The following is a 19,287-nucleotide window of genomic DNA, read 5'->3' on the forward strand; positions in this document are numbered from 1 at the left end:
GTGCCCTTCATCATGTTTTTTTCCTTGTCTTTCTTTTGTGGGTCTTTTTTTTTTTTTTTTTCTTTTTTACAATGTAAGATCACAGCAAGGGATTTTTAATGAGTTTCTTTCACACTTCAGCAGTCAGTCTCTGACAGAAATAAACTATGCTTATACTTACCACTAGTTGCCTGTTCAGAACAGTTTTCAGTGGCAGATTTGATCAGCCACTGTGGAGAAATGACAGATACATTTTGAAAGAACCCTCAGTCTTCTCAAAAATGGATACAAATAAGGTACCTGGTAGCAGTCATTATATCAAATGAATGAAAACTTTATATCAAGTAGTAAAAAAATAATGTTCATCTTAATGCATTCTTTGTTAAGGATGTAGTGTCTTGTAACTGGCAATATGCTTAATGATACAGCCATGTGTGAAGTCCTGAATTTGATCTCTGTACTGCATGAAATAACATAGCAATACATCACACCCATTGTACCAAACAAAACTCTGGGTAAGGAGAGGATGGAGAGGGCATTGGAGTCCTGGTGCATGGTGGGGAAGGAACAAAGTTGGAAGTGAGTGTTTTACAGATACCTGTCATGGTGAGAAGAGAAATTGTAACATTGTGCTCTCAAAGAGGTGTGCTACCACCTGGCCCCATGAGAAGAGAAATTGTACTGATGTGTAAGAGTTTGCACTATAAGGCATGAATTCTAATTGAATGGCAATATAAATAGTTAAAAAAAAAAACTGAAATGAAATAAAATGACAACAGTGTTCTGCTCTCTCAAAAAAAAGAGAGAAAAGTTAATAAATTTTAAAGATGCTTTTAGTGTTCATGACAAAAGAAAATTGCTTAACTTTAACCATAAACAGATAAATTAGTTGACTCAATCAGTACACCAGTTTTGAGTACATTTTATAGAACAGGTTATACTATACACACGCTCTTTAACAATTAAATAAACACAAGGCTAGTAGACCATTTTCAGAGATGTGCCTATAAAAATGTCAAATTCATTTTCAAAGTTAGTTTCCAGTCCCCTGAGTTATCATATACTGTCAGGTAGATTATCTTTGCTGTAATCATTCCTTGCTTCTCTTGGGCATTTACAGTTTTCAGTGTGTTTTCACATACTTACCATGGGAACTGCACAGCAATCCTTGCTGTAGTTTAATTCAGAATTGATTTTCTAGTCAAGAAGTAGATTTATTACAAGACCTTTTATGACCAGTATTCTTGTATGTAGAATAGTCTTGATTATTTGCAATTTATAGGTTTAGCACTCTCTCTTCTCTCCCTCCCCCACTTTGTTGGATAGTATGCCAGCTCCCCCTCCCCCTGGCTTCTGCTTAACCATATGCCTATATAGGGATAGATTTAATCCCATTCAAAGCTTTGGTCTATTTACATAAATCACTTTTACATTTTCATAAAGCACCACACTCCCTCCAGGGCATTGGTGGTTTAGTGGTAGAATTCTCACCTGCTCCACCCCCTCTCCTTGTCACACCCTGATACTCTCCTTGTCACACCCTGATCATCCACCAGTCACTTTTCGCTCCACCCTCTCTATATCACATCCTGTTTCCACCCTACTTGGAGAGTATAAAAACAGCTGCTCTTCTGATTAAAGACACTTGGAAATTGCTTTCCGGCTCCGAGAGTTCCAGAGTGTACCTCCTGCGAAGTTAGTGCGGCACGAGTTCCTGATCCCTCTCCCACGCAGCAGCCTAGATTGGCTCCAGTTGAGTTCTCCCCAACCCTGAGAGCACTAGCTCGGGAAGAAGTACCCTCAGGCTATCCCGGCACCACTTCACTCCCTCCCTCCCTCCTTTTTTTTTTTTGTCTGACTTTGGAATTAAGTACTCTTTTCATCTATTTTTCACTTGTTCATTTACTCTTTCATTCCACTAGTATTTATAAGAAACTCATCTTGCATCAGAGACAGCATTTGTCACTGAGATGTAAGGGAGACTTAAGAGACTTTTACTGTCAAGCCCAATGAGTCATGTGGTATTCGATAAATTTTAAAAAGTTAATTATGCGGGGGTTGGGTGGTAGTGCTGCAGGTTAAGTGCACATGGCACAAAGCTCAAGGACCAGCATAAGGATCCAGGTTTGAGCCCCTGGCTCCCTACCTGCAGGGCAGTCGCTTCACAAGCAGTGAAGCCAGTCTGCAGGTGTCTATCTGTCCTCCCCATCTCTCTCCATTTCTCTCTGTCCTATCCAAAAACAATGACATCAATAATAATAACAATAACAATAATAATCAAAACAAGGGAAACAAAGGGGAAAAAAAATAGCTTCCAGGAACAGTGGATTCATGGTGCTGGCACCGAGCCTCAGCAATAATCCTGGAGGCAAAAAAATAAATAAATAAAAAGTTAATTATGTTTTTTAAAAAACAAGGAGAGACAGACGAGACCTTTTGAATACAATCATCCCTTTTCCTAGTCTCCATGCAAGAATCTTTGCTGAGTATTTACCTAGCCTTTGATAATACATCAGCTCATATCACCACCCCCCCATGATTACCTCAGTGATACAGAAAAAGCTTAAATTGTTGTAATTCACCCTGCTTCTAGAAATTGAACTGACCTTCCTTTGCTGGATTCAGACAAGTTCAAATTTTGTTCCGTAAAACAAATACTACTTTTTCTGGGTTAAGGTCTTCTAGAAAGGATGTTGTTAAAATGCATATAACTGAGTGATGCCTCTAAATATTCTTTTGCTATCACTACTAAAACAATGTAAAACAAGTGCATTCATGTTATTTCTTTTTGAGAGCCATTTGCATACATTTTCAAGGCTTGTTAATTATTATTTTTTCCCTAGGCAAAACAGTACAGGTAACAAGCCTTACTTTTCACACACACACAAAAAAAGAATCCTGTATCCTCAAAATCTTATTTTCTTAACATCTATTACCATTTACTATAAACCTACTTATTGTTACTTTTTCCTCACAGGCCCAGGTATTTGTTTTCCTGAGTTATGACTTAGGTCAGTAGCTTTTACAAGATGCTCCATATTCAAAAAAGTCCAGAAATAATGAATAATATTCTAATACACTCCCCTCTATTGGGGGAGTCATTAGGGATATTGATATTATAGGATCTGGGCTGGATGGTGACATAGCTGCTAAAGACCACGAGTCACCATGCACAAGGACTCAGGTTTGAGCCCCTGGTCCCCACCTGTAGAGGAGAAGCTTCATGGCCAGTGGAACAGTGCTATCGCTATCTCTTTTTTTTTCTCCCCGTCTCTTTCCTATCTCGCCCTATTTCTCTGTCTCTGTCATAATAAAAATCAAAACCAAAAGTTTAAAAGTTCTCCAGAGTTTTCCAGAGTAGGTATTAAAGTTGGAATCTGAGACCTCTTTGGCCTCAGAACTCTTTGCTTTCCCGTTTAATGCTGTCCCATTTCAATGTAGCGCCCATCCTGTGATGTGGGGCTCCACAGGTGCTCTGATCTGACTGGAATCTAGCTGGGAGATTGAGTGATTTTTTTTTTTTTTTTTTTTACAGTTCACATTCTATAACTTTCCTAACTCAAGCAAAGTTTTCATTGCTTTTTGAAATGTCTCTGTACTTTGGTGACAAATTTCACATCACCCAACAACAGCCCATAAAACCTCTGCTATTTTTTTTCCATTTGATAAGCTAACAAGGCTATAGTTAAACTGTTCTTTAATCCTCTGGGAATATGCATACAGGGTCATTGTGGGGTACAGAAGATAAGAGGGCAGACAAATTTCTTCCCTTCCCACTAGAAGCTTATGTTCTAGTGCCAGGGAGAGGGAAAATTTAAATATTCAAATCACACACACACACACACACACACACACACACACACACACACATATATCAAGTTCCCTGAAGGAACCTGCTACATCAGGAAGAAAATATGAGAGTTGCTGTCCTGAATTAATGAAGGCATATTAATGCCCAGCTGCTGTGGAGTAAGCTACCACAAATGAATTGGTTGGTGCATAATGAAATTGTACGCACATGTCAGTGAATACACTGTAAACCATTAACCCCCTCAATTAAAAAAAATCCATTTATTTTTTTAGTTTCTTTGGGTTAAAAGTCTGTGCATGGCTTAAATGGGTTTTCTGCCATTTTTCAAAAGGCTGAGGATAAATCCTACTCATTCGGAGTTCAGGGTCTTCTGAGTTCATTTGACTATTATCAGAATTAAGCCCCTTGCAGTTGTAGACTGAGGTCTAGGCAGCCTCAGATAGTTAACTTTACTTTTTTCCAGGGCGACAAGGGATAACTATTTCCATTTCCTTCAAAGAGCAGAATCCTAATTAATCCAATCCAGTCCCTTTTGATTAATTCAGAATCAACTGATTTTGAACCATGATTGCATATACAAATTTCCTTCTCCTTTGCCATATAATATAACTTAATTGTGGGCGTGATGTTGCATCACACTTAAGAATCATGCAAGGCATGTGCACCAAGGAGCAGAGATATTGGAGGACTCAGAATTCTGCCAACCACAGACCTCTTTAAATAAACTGATATTGGAGCAGGGCTCTAACAGAAATGAGAAATCAAGCCATTATGTTGTTTGCAGGAAGAGGGTGCCAGACAGAACAAATAGCAATTACAACAATTCCGAGCAGAAGGTATGCTATAAACAGTTATGACTAGTAGTTCAGCTAGGGAGCCAGCGTTACTTATCAAGGTAGTAGGGAAGGTGGTCAGGGAATGAACTGCTCAGATATTCAAAATGGTGAATTCACCTTCTTCACGTCATCTTGAATGAAGCTTGAAGGAATCATATTAAGTGAGATAAGCCAGAAAGAGAAGGATGAATATGGGATGATCCCACTCATAGGCAGAGGCTGAAAAATAAAAACAGAAAGGAAGACACGAAGCAGAACTTACACTGAAGTTGGTTTTATCGCAATAAAGTAAAGGACTCTTCGGTGAGGGGGAATGTTCGGCCTCTGGAATAGGATGGCGGAGGAAGACCTAGGTGTGGGGGGGGGGTAGAGCGTTATGTGGAAAAATGAAAATGTTACACATTTAGCAACTACCATATTTTACTGTCAACAAGTTATTAATCCCCCAAATAAATAAATAAATAAATAAATGGACTGCATGCCTGATATTTCAGAGGTTCCAGACTGAAGCACCACACCACACTTGTCAAAGCTGAACAGCTCTCTCTCTCTTTCTCTCTCCCTCTCTCCTTCTCTCTCCTCTTCTCTTTTTCCTCTATTTTTTTTTTTTATTTACTCTAGATCATTTGAACCATCTCTTCCCTCAGACTATGTCTCCTAAACTAGTCAGTGTGAAAGGCAGCTGGAATGATGTTTTGGCTAGATTTCAGAAAATGCATCCCCGTGTTTGTAACTTCTTATTTCTTTCCATAGTCACATTAAGGCTTGGCTGTCTTATACAGATATGTACACTCACCTGTATAGCCATACATATATTACAGGCATGTATACCCCCACATTCCCTACATAAACCTCTACACCTCTCACTCTGACTTTGGGAATCACTAGCTTAAATAATGTGTGACTATCAGTTATTGGAAAGCAGTACGCTTCTCTTTCTTATCTCCTGAGGCCATCTGGGCATGACATGTACATTGTGCTCCACAGTCTAGTGGATAGAAACTTACATTCAAGTCGACCTTTCACAGTTCCTTAACTAGCTACTTGGGTGGTTGCTCTCTCCGCCTCTAGCAAAGGTCACTCTGACTTTCTTCTTGACATAGTATTTATAGACCTACCTGCCACAGACTTGACTTTACTGCCCCTGCCCTCACCCCTCCTCAGAGGAGCCAGGTACATCTTACCTTCACTCTGAAAGTAGGAAATAAGGATTTTTCTGTTGTTGTTGCCTCCAAGGTTATTGCTGGGGCTCAGTGCCTGCACCATGAATCCACTGCTCCTGGAGGCCATTTTTCCCCCCTTTTGTTGCCTTTGTTGTTGTTTTGTAGCCTTGTTGTGGTTATTATTGTTGTTGATGTCGTTTGTTGTTGGATAGAACAGAGAGAAATGGAGAGAGGAAGGGAAGACAGAGAGGGGGAGAGAAACATAGACACCCGCAGACCTGCTCCTCCACCTTTGAAGCGCCGACTCCCCTGCAGGTGGGGATCCGGGGGCTCAAACTGGGATCCTTATGCTGGTCCTTGCACTTTGCACCATGTACGCTTAACCCGCTATGGTACCGTCCGACCCCCAGGATTAATTTTATGTCAAAATGTGATATTCTACTAGGATAAGCAAATACATTACTTTAAGTGGTTTGTTTTTCCATTATTTATAGTAAGGATTGCTGAAAGAATAAGTGTTAAAAGGCATATATATATAGTTTTAACTTGCTTTTTTAAGACTGACTTGTTAAAGTTGGGGGGCGGGGAATAGACCTCAGGTCTCAATGTTCAACAGTAAAAATCATTAAAATGTAGAGTTTTCCTTTATATGCCTTTCTGAAAAAAAATCTTGTTCATTTTGTGTATGGCAATGGCAATATTAAAAATTAAGTATCATAAAATTAGATACAAGATAAAGGCATCCTTTTAAGTCTATCTCAGGAGACGAATGCTAAGTGGACTGCCTCATAATTTACTGTCCGTAGATGGTAATATAATTTCTGGCTTGTGTTAAACATTGTGCAAACATTATGTCATTAGCATATTTTTCATAAAATAGACATGTATTTGACATTAAGCATATGCGTTATTTTTTAAAGAATCAAACTCAGTGATTTAGAAAGATGATAAATTAACTGTTTAAATGAATTCCTTTGTGTCAGATGATGTTTATACTTTGACAGCTCAACCCTATGGATTACTTTTACAGTTTTGCTAAAGGCAACCATAAGAGTTTTCATACATTGATGCTGGGAGAAGGTATCGTCCATTCCATCAATTTAATGAGATTTCCTTCTTAATATACATCATATCACTTCCCCTTGATGGGACAGTGAAAAAATTAAGTAAACAGAACACTTTCTGATGGTAGCAATACTCTCTAGAATAGGATGCATTTTTAAACAGAAATCCTTTAGCATGGTAATATTGCTTAATTTGACTTACCGTTATTTCCCCATTAAAAGACTATCTTACTTTTTTGGCAAAATATAAGCTTAGTAAATTGCAATTTTTTTTTTCAGAAAGCTGAAGATGATAAAAAAAAAAGTTTATCACTGTTTTAGCATTAGTGTACTTGAATTATAACTCCATATTACCACTATTCAGCAGGGATTAGATATCTCAGAAGATTCTCGATCCTGTAAATGGGGTTAATTGTATAATTCTTAACTAGTCAATTTGTTAGGAGACTTGATTGGTTTTCACCCAAAAGGTTAACTAATGTAGGCATAATGTTCAATTGTGGGCATGCTTTTTACTACATGTTCCTTTTTTCTCTCTCAACAACCGTGTGTGTGTGTGTGTGTGTGTGTGTGTGTGTGTGTGTGTGTGTGTGTGTGTGTGTTTGTGTTTGTGTTTTGCAAGGCTTCCTTGAAAATCCAAAGATGAGGAGTCGGGCGGTATCGCAGTTGGGTTAAGCCATGTGGTATGAAGCACAAGAACCTGCATAAGGATCCCAGTTCGAGCCCCCGGCTCTCCACCTGCAGGGGAGTCGCTTCACAAGCAGTGAAGCAGGTCTGCAGGTGTCTTATTTTTCTCTCCCCTTCTCTGTCTTTCCCTCCTCTCTCGATTTCTCTCGGTCCTATCCAACGACAATAACAATAATAACAATAATAATAACCACAACAATGATAAAACAACAAGGGCAACAAAAGGGAGGGAAAATGGTCTCTAGGAGCAGTGGTTTTGTGGTGCAGGCACCAAGCCCCGGCAATAACCCTGGAGGAAAAAAAAGAAAAGAAAATCCAAAGATGAGTAAGGCAGACATTCTACACTCAAAGAGCTCTATGTAGACAGAGAAATCAGACCTGGCACAAATGATTGTAGCACAGGGAGAAAGTGATAAATGCAGCTTGGGGCCGGTGAAACAAACAGCCATGGGCAGGCGAAGGTAGGTCACATACCCTTTTGTTTGAATGCTGTCTTTAGGTTACTTATTCCCATTGTAACCACTGTTTATTATTTTTCAGTATTCAAAAATTTGAAAAGAGTAATATTTAGGATGAATCCAGGGCCAGTGCTAGGCTGTGGCCTTTGGCAAGAGCCTTCTCATGTTTAAATTATTTCTGATGTGACTTTATTTGTTTATTCAATAGAGTGTACTATGATGAAGGGACCACCAAGTTTTTAGAAATACTGTTATTTCAGTTCTTTTTTTTTTTTTTTTTTTTTTTTTTACCAGAGCATTACTCAGCTCTGGCTTATGATGGTGTGGGGGATTGAACCTCAGTTATTATCATTACGCTATCTAACCCCACCCCAGTTATTTCATATGAAAGACATTTGGCATAGTCTTTTTTTTTTTTTTAAGTTTTCTCTTTTCCTCTGAGAATTGTCAGGTTTTGTTGTCAGTGATATCCTTCAAAAAGTCAAAATTATCCACTGTGTGCCAGGCACTGTGATAAGCACTGTGTGTGCTTTGTCTTGTGTGATAATAAAACCTCTACATCATGAATACTGTCACGACTGACATTTCACAGGCGATGAGAGGAAGGTGTAAAATCATAAGGGTAATTCTTCCGAAAGTGCAGCCCAGAAGAGGCAGCAGCAGGTCTTAAACCCTGGGCTGTTGAATATGCTGGGCTTTGTTCTCTGCTTGATCTTATGACCTTGCTCTATTCGGCTCCATTTTGAGTGCGCTAAGAAATTTATATACGTGGAGAATTGTTACATTTGCCCATCTTCTAATTAGCTTTTTAAATTTTTTCTTTATTATTGGATAGAGATAGGGAGAAATTGAGAGTGAGGGGAGATAGAGATGGAGGAAGACAGAGAGACACTTGCATCTCTACTTTACCACTGCAAGTGGGGACCAGGGACTTGAACCTGGATCCTTGTGCACTATAGTGTGTGTATTTAACCAGGTGTACCACTGCCTTACACCCCCACCCCCAATCAGCTAGGGAGACAGAGAGACACCTGCAGTCCTGCTTTACTGCTCATGAAACTTTCCCCTTACAGGTGGGGACCAGGGGCTTGAACCTGGGTCCTTTTGCATTATAGGATGTGCACTTAACCAGGTGTGCCACTGACTGACCCCCCCATTAGCTTTTCACATAGATCTTCATTTTTTTAATTTTTAAAAATGTTTATTTTCCCTTTCGTTGCCCTTGTTTTTTATTGTTGTTGTAGTTATTATTGTTGTTGTTGGATAGGACAGAGAGAAATAGAGAGAGGAGGGAAAGACAGAGAGGGGGAGTGAAAGACAGACACCTGCAGATCTGTTTCACTGCCTGTGAAGTGACTCCCCTGCAGGTGGGGAGCCAGGAGCTCAAACTGGGATCCTTATGCCAGTCCTTGCGCTTCGTGCCACATGCGTTTAATCAGCTGCACTACCGCCCGACTCCCCACATAGATATTCTTTCAACAGTATTTCTCAATGAGCTCATCATTAATTATTGTGACAGGATTACCTGAAATATTTTGGAGGATATTCTAAAGATGGTGAATTTGTAGATTTGTTATAATTTTAAAAGTACTGATAGATCGCTTGTCTAATTCATTTTTTTCTCTTGTTCATGTTTGTTGCCCAAAGATGGAAAAAGAAAGATTGGAATTAGGTAACTTCTTTTTACCTCACATAGCTAGTAGGCTGGTGACAAGTCTTGTAATATTAGTGCTATGTTATCATTGATATGGTACAGGGAGATAGTAAGTATGACTGATATAACATGGTACAGACTGTGGACTTTTTGAATTTACAAAATCTTTCTGCTGTAAATGTGTTGAAGGGAGATTTACATTAAGAAAATTTGGGAGGTAAAAAGAAAAATTTGGTAAGGTAAAGGTAGTAAAAGTAAAATAAAAAGATGAAACACATTCATAATACAGTGTAGTTTTTTTTATTGTGGAACAAGAAGGCATAAGAATAAATGGGTAAAAACATTGTTGATGTATATAGTAATTTACATATCTCTATGGTTTTATTTTTGAGTATATTTAGAAAACTGAATTATTTTTTTTGATGAGAGGAAAAAAAAAAATATATATATATATATATATATAGAGAGAGAGAGAGAGAGAAGCAAGAGAGAGAAAGACCAGAGCACTGTTCAGCTCTGGCTTATGGTGGTGGTGCTGGAGATTAAACTTGAGACTTTAGAGCCTCAGGTATGAAAGACTTTTTTGCTTAACCATTATACTGTTTCCCCAGCACCCCTCTCTAATCATTTTTTTTCTCTCTAATCACTTTTAACATTAGAATAATTTAGATAGAAGGAGAGGAGGGAGAAACCACAGCACTAGAACTTTCTCTGGTACCATGGCACCTCTCATTGGTGCTGGGGCTTGTACCTAGGCTTCTTTCATGGCATGGCATGCACTCTACCCGGTCAGATATCTCTCTGGCCCCTGAACTGAACATTTTAAAATTTTATTTTATAAATATTTTGTTTCCAGATTTTCATGACTGAGACCTTAGATGTTTGATTCCTGGCACTATCATAAGCCAAGCTGAGTTTCTCACCCAAAATAAACAAAGATATTTAATTTTTTTTTAAACAGGGAAATGAAAGACTACGAAGCTGACCATTAAAATTTTTATTTCGTGGGAGTCGTGCGGTAGCACAGCGGGTTAGGTGCACGTGGTGTGAAGTGCAAGGACCAGCTTAAGGATTCCTGTTCGAGCCCCTGGTTCCCCACCTGCAAGGGAGTCACTTCACAGGCAGTGAAGCAGGTCTGCAGGTGTCTATCTTTCTCTCCCCCTCTCTGTCTTCCCCTCCTCTCTCCATTTCTCTCTGTCCTAACAATGACGACATCAATAACAACAATAATAACTACAACAACAATAAAAAACAAGGGCAACAAAAGGGAAAATAAATTTTAAAAAATTATTCCACTTCTCAGGAGGTGGCAGAATGGACAGAGTGTTGTATTTGGCAAGTGTGGTTTCCAGAGTTGAGTTCCCAGCATGGAATATGCCAGAGTGATGCTCTGGTGTCTTTTCTCTCTCTCTCTCTCTCTCTCTCTCACTCGCTCGCTCGCTCACGCTCATATTAATGAATAAATAAATCTTTTTTTTTTTTTTCCCTCCAGGGTTATTGCTGGGCTCGGTGCCTGCACCATGAATCCACCGCTCCTGGAGGCCATTTTTTTCCCCCTTTTGTTGCCCTTGTTGTAGCTTCGTTGTGGTTATTATTATTGCCCTTGTTGATGCAATTCGTTGTTGGATAGGACAGAGAGAAATGGAGAGAGGGGAAGAGAAAGATAGACACCTGCAGACCTGCTTCACCACCTGTGAAGCGACTCCCCTGCAGGTGGAGAGCCGGGGCTCGAACCGGGATCCTTACTCTGGTCCCTGCGCTTTGCGCCACATGCGCTTAACCCACTGCGCCACCGCCCGACCCCCCATAAATAAATATTTTAAAAATGTTTTTAAAAAATTCTCACTATCCCCTCCCCTCCCTCTCCCCCTTCCCTCCCCCTCCCCTCCCTGTCCCCCTCCTGCTCTCCCTTCCCTCCTCCTCCCTCTCCCTTCCCCATCCCCCTCCTCTCCTCCTCCTTCTCCCCTCCTCCTCCCTCTTCCCCTCCATCCCCATCTCCTCCCTCTTCCCCCTCCTCTCCTCCTTCCTCTCCCTCTTCCCTCCTTCCACTCTCCTCCCTCCTCCTTTTTTTATTCCACCTCTCCTAGCTGCTGATGAAGTAAGCTGCTGCCCTTAACATTCTAAAAATTCTCCTCTCTAGCTTTTCGATGAAGATTGTCTCTTAGGATTTGACCTTTTGATCAGAGCTGAATAATTCTGAGGACTGTTTGCAAGTTATTTCAGCTTTCAGTTACCATATCCCTGAAGATAATAAGTGGTAAGATTTCTTCCTTGACATGTTAAGAATGGAAAGGTAACAGGCATATTTCTGTTAGGGAGCTTTCTTCACATTTTCTTTTCTTTCCCCCACTGAAGCCAAGTTCTCTGGGATATAGTTTCACCTTGAATTTGCATCCCCTGGAGTGCCAGAAGACCTTGTTCTTCTTGGTAAAATGCATGTAGTTAGCCAGGGATAGTATGGGAAGTCTCTGCTGTCTGATACATTTTATTGACTGGGTTTTAAATTAGTTTTCTAGAGCTGACAGGACAAATTCCCACAAACCTGCTGGTAAAAAAAAAAAAAAGAGCATAAACATGCTATATTCCAGTTGTGTAGGTCAGATATCTAATTTGCATCTTAATAAGCTGACTAAGGCGTGGCACAGCTGTGTCTCTTTCCAAAGCCCTCCCCAGCTTTTTTTTTTTCCATTGGTGATTTAATATTGATTAACAAAATCATAAGATAACAGAGGTATAATTTCTACACTGTTTCTACCACCAGTGCTCTGTGTCTCATTCCCTCTAGAAACTGCAGTGGTTCTCCTAAGATCACAGATAATGGGTTGACTATTATTCCTGTAACTAAATACACACACACACACACACACACACACACACACACACACACACACACACACACACACACACACACACACACACCCATCCATTATTACTATGGTCCTGCCTTCTCTATCTTTCTAAGTCACATCTACTACTTTCAAGTGTCCTTCCTTTCTTTTTTTTTTTCCCTCTCATATTTAAAATAGGCTTCCTATGGGGCCAGGTGGTAGCACAATGGTAAGCTAAGCAACATGGTGTGAAGCCTAAGGACCCATGTAAGGATCCCGGTTCAAGCTCCTGGCCTCCTCATCTGCAAGGGGTCACTTCACAAGTGGTGAAGCAAGGCTGTAGGTGTCTTTCTTTCTCTCTCCCTCTCTGTCTTCCCTCTTCTCTCCATTTCTCTCTGTCCTATCCAACAATAACACCACCACCGCCAACAGCAGCAACAAAATGGAAAAAAAAAAAAAAGGCCTCTAGGAGCAGTGGATTCGTAGCGCAGGCACCAAGCCCAAACAATAACCCTGGAGGCAAAATCAATCAATTAATTATTTAATTAATTAAAATAGACTTCTCAGCTTTTGTTGCAAGACTTTACTTTTAGTGCAGTTTTAGTTTTACAGCAAATTTAGGAGTAAGGTAAAGAGATTTTCTATGAGGCTGGAGAGATAATTTACTTGGTAGGGCATATGCCCTGTCGTGCAGAAGTCCTGGTCCCAGCCCTGGTACTACATAGGAGTGAGTGGTACTACAAGGCATCATTGGAAGCATGGAAAGTACTGGTGCTGTGTGGTCTCCCTCCCTCCACCCCCTCTCTTCTCTGTGTGAATGAAAATTTAGCTAGGGAGCAGTGAAATCATATATGCATAAGACTCCAAGGCCACAAACAAAAAAAGGAGCAAAAATTCTCTCTGCGCCCGACCCCACTTCTGCTAACTTTCTCCATTATTAATATTTTCCAAGATAGTTGTATATTTATTAGGGTTTATGAAGGCATGGTGACATATTATTATAGTTCAAATTCCATAGTTTACACTGGACTTCACTCTTGTTATACGTTCTATGGATTTGAACAGATAAATATTAATACATTTCCACCTTTAGGGATAACTGGGCTACTGGGTTATCTGAGATTTAGCTGGGATCAGCATGCAGAGCTGGAAATGAAGTGTTCCCTTGTCCTTTCTGGTTTCTGGGTAGTAGCCACCTACCTCAGCTCTTGACTCCTCTAGTCCTTTTGCTAAATCAGTAACTTAACATCTCTCTCAGCCTGCTTTTGATCACGTTCTCTGACCAGAGTGAGGAAAGATGCTCTTCTTTGAAGTACTCATGCAATTAGAATAAACTCAACTGAATAATCTAGGATCATTTCTCATCTCAGAGTCTTTAATCACACCTGCAAAATCCCGTTTGTAAATCTAGGAAACTCATTTGTCGGTTCCAGAGGTTAGGTCAGAGAAGCGGTTGGAATAGGGCGACTGTGTGTGTGTTTGGGGGGGTGTTCTTTGTGCAAGTCATTCAGTTGTGTTGATAAGATTTTACATGTCTTAGTTTCGAGTCTATGATTAGAGTCAAATCTACTATTCTAGATAGCCATATACAATGTAAAATGTGAATGTCCACTGCCTTATTTACTTCGCTGGTTCTAATAACCCCATGAAATCCATATTAATACTATTCTTATTTACAAAGAAAACAAAAACTGCTCAGTAATTGATTCACTTGATAGATCAGACCCTGCTTAGTTCCTAACAGGTACTCATTTAAGCATTGATCTGTGCATCTTGTAACAAAGGAAAAACCAAAGAACATATTGGTAAATACATACTTAGGGATTTTTACGGTATTTTGAGGTTCCTTCTTAAATTCTAGAAAATAATGAAAAAAATTGGAGTGACTGGGGGCAACAAAGAAAGAAAATTGTCAGGACTTCTACTGACTCAGAAACTAGACTAATATATTTGTCCTCACTTTAATATTATTCAACATTAGCTCTGTTTTCTAAATAGCAAGTGGTAACTGGGAAGGAATTGATCAACCCAAGGGACTTTTTGCTTTCTCCATTTCATTCTCATATACCTGCAGTGTAGTAAGTGGCTTCCTTTAATACTGTTTCTCTTTGTGCACTAAGAATATGTAGGTGAGGAAATGGGTATTTACAAAATACAGGATAACCAGTGGTTATCAGGACTGTCACTGGTCACTGTTACTAGTTGTTCCTTTTCAAAGTCTGGTGAAGAACAGAGTGCATGTATTAGGGTATTATAGGATTAAAGGAAAAATCTGTTCCTGGAGTTGAAAATGGTTTTTTACACATAGGTAAGCCTAGTCCAGTGTTTATAAGAGGTGATGAAAAACTAACTTTACTTGCAACCAGGGTTATGCCATCTCTGTGAATCCACTGCTCCCACTGACCAGTTTTTCCTATTTATTTTTTTATTTGACAGGACAGAGAGAAAATGTGAGGGAAGGAAAGATAGAGAGGGAGAGAGACAGAAAGACACATGTAGACTGGATGCTTCACAGCTGGTGAAACAATCCTGCCTGCAGGTGGGCAGCGGGGGCTGGAACTCTGATCCATATGCATGAGAAGAAAACAAATAAATAAGAAAAAGAAAGACACTTAATTTACTGAAACTTAAAAGCACAGGCTAAGAAAGGAGGTAGGGATTCTCCATGTTTTAGGCAAAAATAAATATTCGTTACTTCTTCATGGTCTTCCTCTAATGAAATTTTGACTTCACTGACTAACTAAATATTATCTTCTGAGTTCTCATCTCTGTGCCCCATGGAAATCAGACTATCACACCAAATGTAATTATTGTTTCTAATGTCTTGAAGTGAAATCCACACACATAAAATTAACTCTTTAATAAAAAGTGAACAGTTCAGGGGGACTGAACATTGGCACCCCTGGTTGAGTGCACATGTTAACATGTGCGAGGGCTCTGGCTCAGGCCCCTGTAACGCACCTGTAGGGGGGAAGCCTCATTAGCATTGAAGCAAGCCTGCAGGTGTATCTTCTCCCCCTCTTTACTACCCCCCATCAGTTGCTCTCTGTCCTATCAAAAAAAAAAAAAAAAATCTTGTCAAATACCACAGTTTTGCCTGGGGTGAAATTTCCAGCGTACTGAGACAATCCAAATATATTGGAAACAAATATGAACCAAGAGAAACTTCAGTACTGTAGCATACTTGTTTTATCAGTAGCATAGGGCATAAGACATAAGCTATAGAGAATTAAGAATTAAAATGCTGGGGGTTGGGCGGTAGCTCAGCTGGTTAAGCACAGGTGGCGCGAAGCGCAAAGGACCAGCGTAAATCGGATCCCGGTTCAAGCCCCAGCTCCCCACCTGCAGGGGGGTTGCTTCACAGGTGGTGAAGCGGGTCTTCAGGTGTCTGTCTCTCTCTCTCCCCCTCCCTCTCTGTCTTCTCTTCCTTGTTCCATTTCTGTCTGTCCTATCTAACAGTGATGAAATCAATAACAACAATAATAGCTACAACAACAATAAAAAACAAGGGCAACAAAAGGGAAAATAAATAATAATAATTTTTTTAAAAAAGAATTAAAATACTTTAAAGGAGAGAAGAACTGTCCAGATACTTGCGTTTCTAATGGGGAGGGTGAGTATATGTGTCATTTAAATAGTTTCTAGTCATTTCAAATAAAGAATACTGCTTAAAAAAATGGCTACCAGGAGCATTGAATTCATTGTACGAGCATCTACCCCCAACAATAACCCTGGTGGCAGTAAATAAGTTCCTGACTAATTTTTTTTTTTCAGAAAACCTCGAGGGGGTGTGGGTGGTGGTGCACATAGTGCTAAGCACAAGGACCAGTTCAAGAATTTGGGTTTGAGCCCTACTTTTCACCTATCGCTCTCTCCTCTCTAAAGTTCTCTCTGTCGTACTTAATAAAATGGAAAAAAAAAAAAGGCCACCAGGACCTGTGGATTCATAGTGCAGGCACTGAACCCAGCAATAACTTTGGAGGCAAAAAAAAAAAAAAACTACACTGCTGGTTATGTACTTATAGCAGTGTGTTCCCCAGTGAAGTGAATTATTAAAGCAATTTTAATGACAGAACAGAAAGCAAGTTTTGGTGAGGTTCTAAACGAATTTGGATACTGGTGTTGTAAAGCATATTTGATCACAACATATTTATATAAGTTCTATAACTCATTTTTATTTGGGAGAGGGAGAAAGCTCTTTTCATAAAAGCACTGCACCGGGAACTTTTACTGTGGCTAAGAAACCACATTACCCACTGATGGAGAGTCCTGTGGTGCAGGGATTGCTCTCCCACACCCCTCAGTTAGGGGTCTTCCCATCTGCACCTACCCTATAAATCACATCATGCTGTGGAGGTTACATTAAGCCACCATTTCACTCCCCTACACAGAAAATTTGCCTCTGTGCTAGCTGATGGCTTTTCCTGTCTTAGTGGAGTAATTTTGGGTATCCAGTAAAATTAAATTCTGCACATTTGCTAGGAGTTGCTACTTTCCTCCATTCTTTTTATAGTTTGTACTATTTTGTACACTCTCCCAAAGTGCTATCTTTAAGAAGATTCAGATGAAGCATTAGTCCCTTAAAATGCTTAAGATGAATGTTTATTACCATAGCATGGACTGCATAGTTTTAAACCCCTACATTGTAAATCACACCGAGAACCCACATTAGGTTGGTCGTTTGGCTGCATTAGGCAGAGTGCTCTGTTGCAAAGAAGTGTGGTGTTTATTTGCAATATTTTTAGCAATATCTAAGTAGTTCAGAGAAATATTTTTTCTTTCCTGTCCCCTTTTCCTCCCTACTAGAAAGATCTTAAAGAAAATAGGAAATGGATGGGGGGAGCTAGGCTTTTTTTTTTTTTTTTTTGCTTCCAGGGTTATCACTGGGGCTCAGTGCCTGCACTATGAATCCACTGCTCCTTTGTTGTCCTTCCATTGTTGTCATTGTTACTATTGGATAGGACAGAGAGAAGTTGATAAATGAAGGAAAGACAGGGGGAGAGAAAGACACCTGCAGACCACTTCACCACTTGCGAAGCCAGGACCTCCCTGCAGGTGGAAAGCCAGAGGCTCGAACCAGGATCCTTGTGCTTTGCACTATGTGTGCTTAACCCGGTGCACTATGGCCCGGTCCCGCTAGGCAGTGCTCAATTCTAAGTATTTTGTGATCTGTTTCTGGGTTAAAACATGGATGTTTTATTTTTTGTAGTCAATATCTTTGAAAGACCTTACTGAATCGTTCCTATCTTTTAGTGACATTTTGGACAGTAGGCATTAATTTTTTCATTTAGGATATATAAGAATAGAATCTGTTATAATCTAGTTAAATCTTTGATCTTATATCTAGTTTAACTTCTATTCCATCTTCTCTCCCACCTGTCCCCTATTACTACCTTTTTCCTCTGTTTTTTTTTTTTTAATATTTTTTTAGATATATTTTTGTTGATGAGAAAGATAGGAGCAGAGAGAGAAAGAACTAGACATTACTCTGGTACATGTGCTGTCAGGGATCGAACTCAGAACCTCATGCTTGAGAGTGCATGATTTTTCCACTGCACCACCTTCCAACCACTCCCCTCTACTTTCTATACTTCCTTCCCCCTCTCAGTTGTTAACATGCCTCTAAGACTGGCTAACTGCATTGCCCTCTAAGGCAAGTGCAGAAGGGCTGGCTCTTTGGTGGAGACCCAGATGGGTTGTTCTGAAGAAATGGGAATCAGCTCCAATTTTTCCCTTTACCTGGACACGTGGACAAGCTGTCCTCAGTGGTGGGTTAGTAATAATGTGGCTTCATCTTGGCTACCTTTCAATTTTCCACGTGCACAGTATTCCATGTATGTTTATGTAGGTGCCACAACTATTCTTCCTTCTCATCTATCATTTCTCTTTTCCTCACTTACATAGTTAGGGTTAGAGGCAGTCAGTCTGCCCTACACACAGACGTCTATCAGGTGTGAGATGCCAAACTTCCTCCTTACAGGTGCCTCCGATCTGTGCAGTAACTCTGGGAGGTTGCTTGCAGCATGTATGTGAAGTGTTGCAACATCATCCCTGAATCAGCTATTTATGACTGAATATTTTCCATCACTGTGCCTTCCTGATTCTATATTTTTAAATATAGCGGTTGGGGAAAGTCAGAACTCATATTGAAGTCCTTTTTGACAGGTTATTAATAACATTTCAAAAGAGCAAATAACCTCTAATATCTGCAGCATTCTTTGGCCAAGTGCATACTCAATGCATGTTGATCCTTAACTTCATACCCTGGAAATCATCTCTGGAACAACAGGAAAAGATCCATTCCACACCCACTGATAGAGTTATTTATCCCATTATAGATTGAACTTCTGGGCAAGTTACTATGAAATGGAACCCTTGACCTTTAAGGATCATAGTATATTGGAATTTAAAATAGTAAAGGAGTAGAAGATACTGTATTGCTATATCAGGCAGCTTGTGATGAATTGCTCCAGTAAATTTCATTGAGAATATAAGCTATCATTTCTCACATGTCAGTGCCAAATGGAGCAGCCTATTAAGATTGCCTCCTTGGCCTCTGATGAAGGATATTTAGGTGGGTGGGTTTGGCAGTGGAGAAGTTGTCTCTGCTCTAGGGAATATTGTTCAGTTGTGTTATGCAGTTTTTAGCTACCTTCAGTAGATTCAAAGAAATGCAAGGATGGAGGTGAAATGTTTATTATTTAGACAGAAAGATAGAGAAAGACACTGAGAAAGATACCACAGCATTGAAATTTCCTTTACTACTGCTAGGACCATGCTCAAACCTAAGTTGTGCTTTGACAAAAG

The 19,287-nt window shown here is 39.8% G+C and overlaps 1 protein-coding gene across 1 annotated transcript in view; it reads left to right on the forward strand.

Annotated features, from left to right (window-relative positions):
• Positions 1–19,287, forward strand: part of STK39 (serine/threonine kinase 39) — a 355,446-nt gene that overhangs the window by 234,741 nt on the left and 101,418 nt on the right. The gene's annotated exons all lie outside the window — the stretch shown is intronic.

The sequence above is a fragment of the Erinaceus europaeus genome, chromosome 18 (genome assembly GCF_950295315.1).
Source record: "Erinaceus europaeus chromosome 18, mEriEur2.1, whole genome shotgun sequence".
Lineage (NCBI taxonomy): Eukaryota > Metazoa > Chordata > Mammalia > Eulipotyphla > Erinaceidae > Erinaceus > Erinaceus europaeus.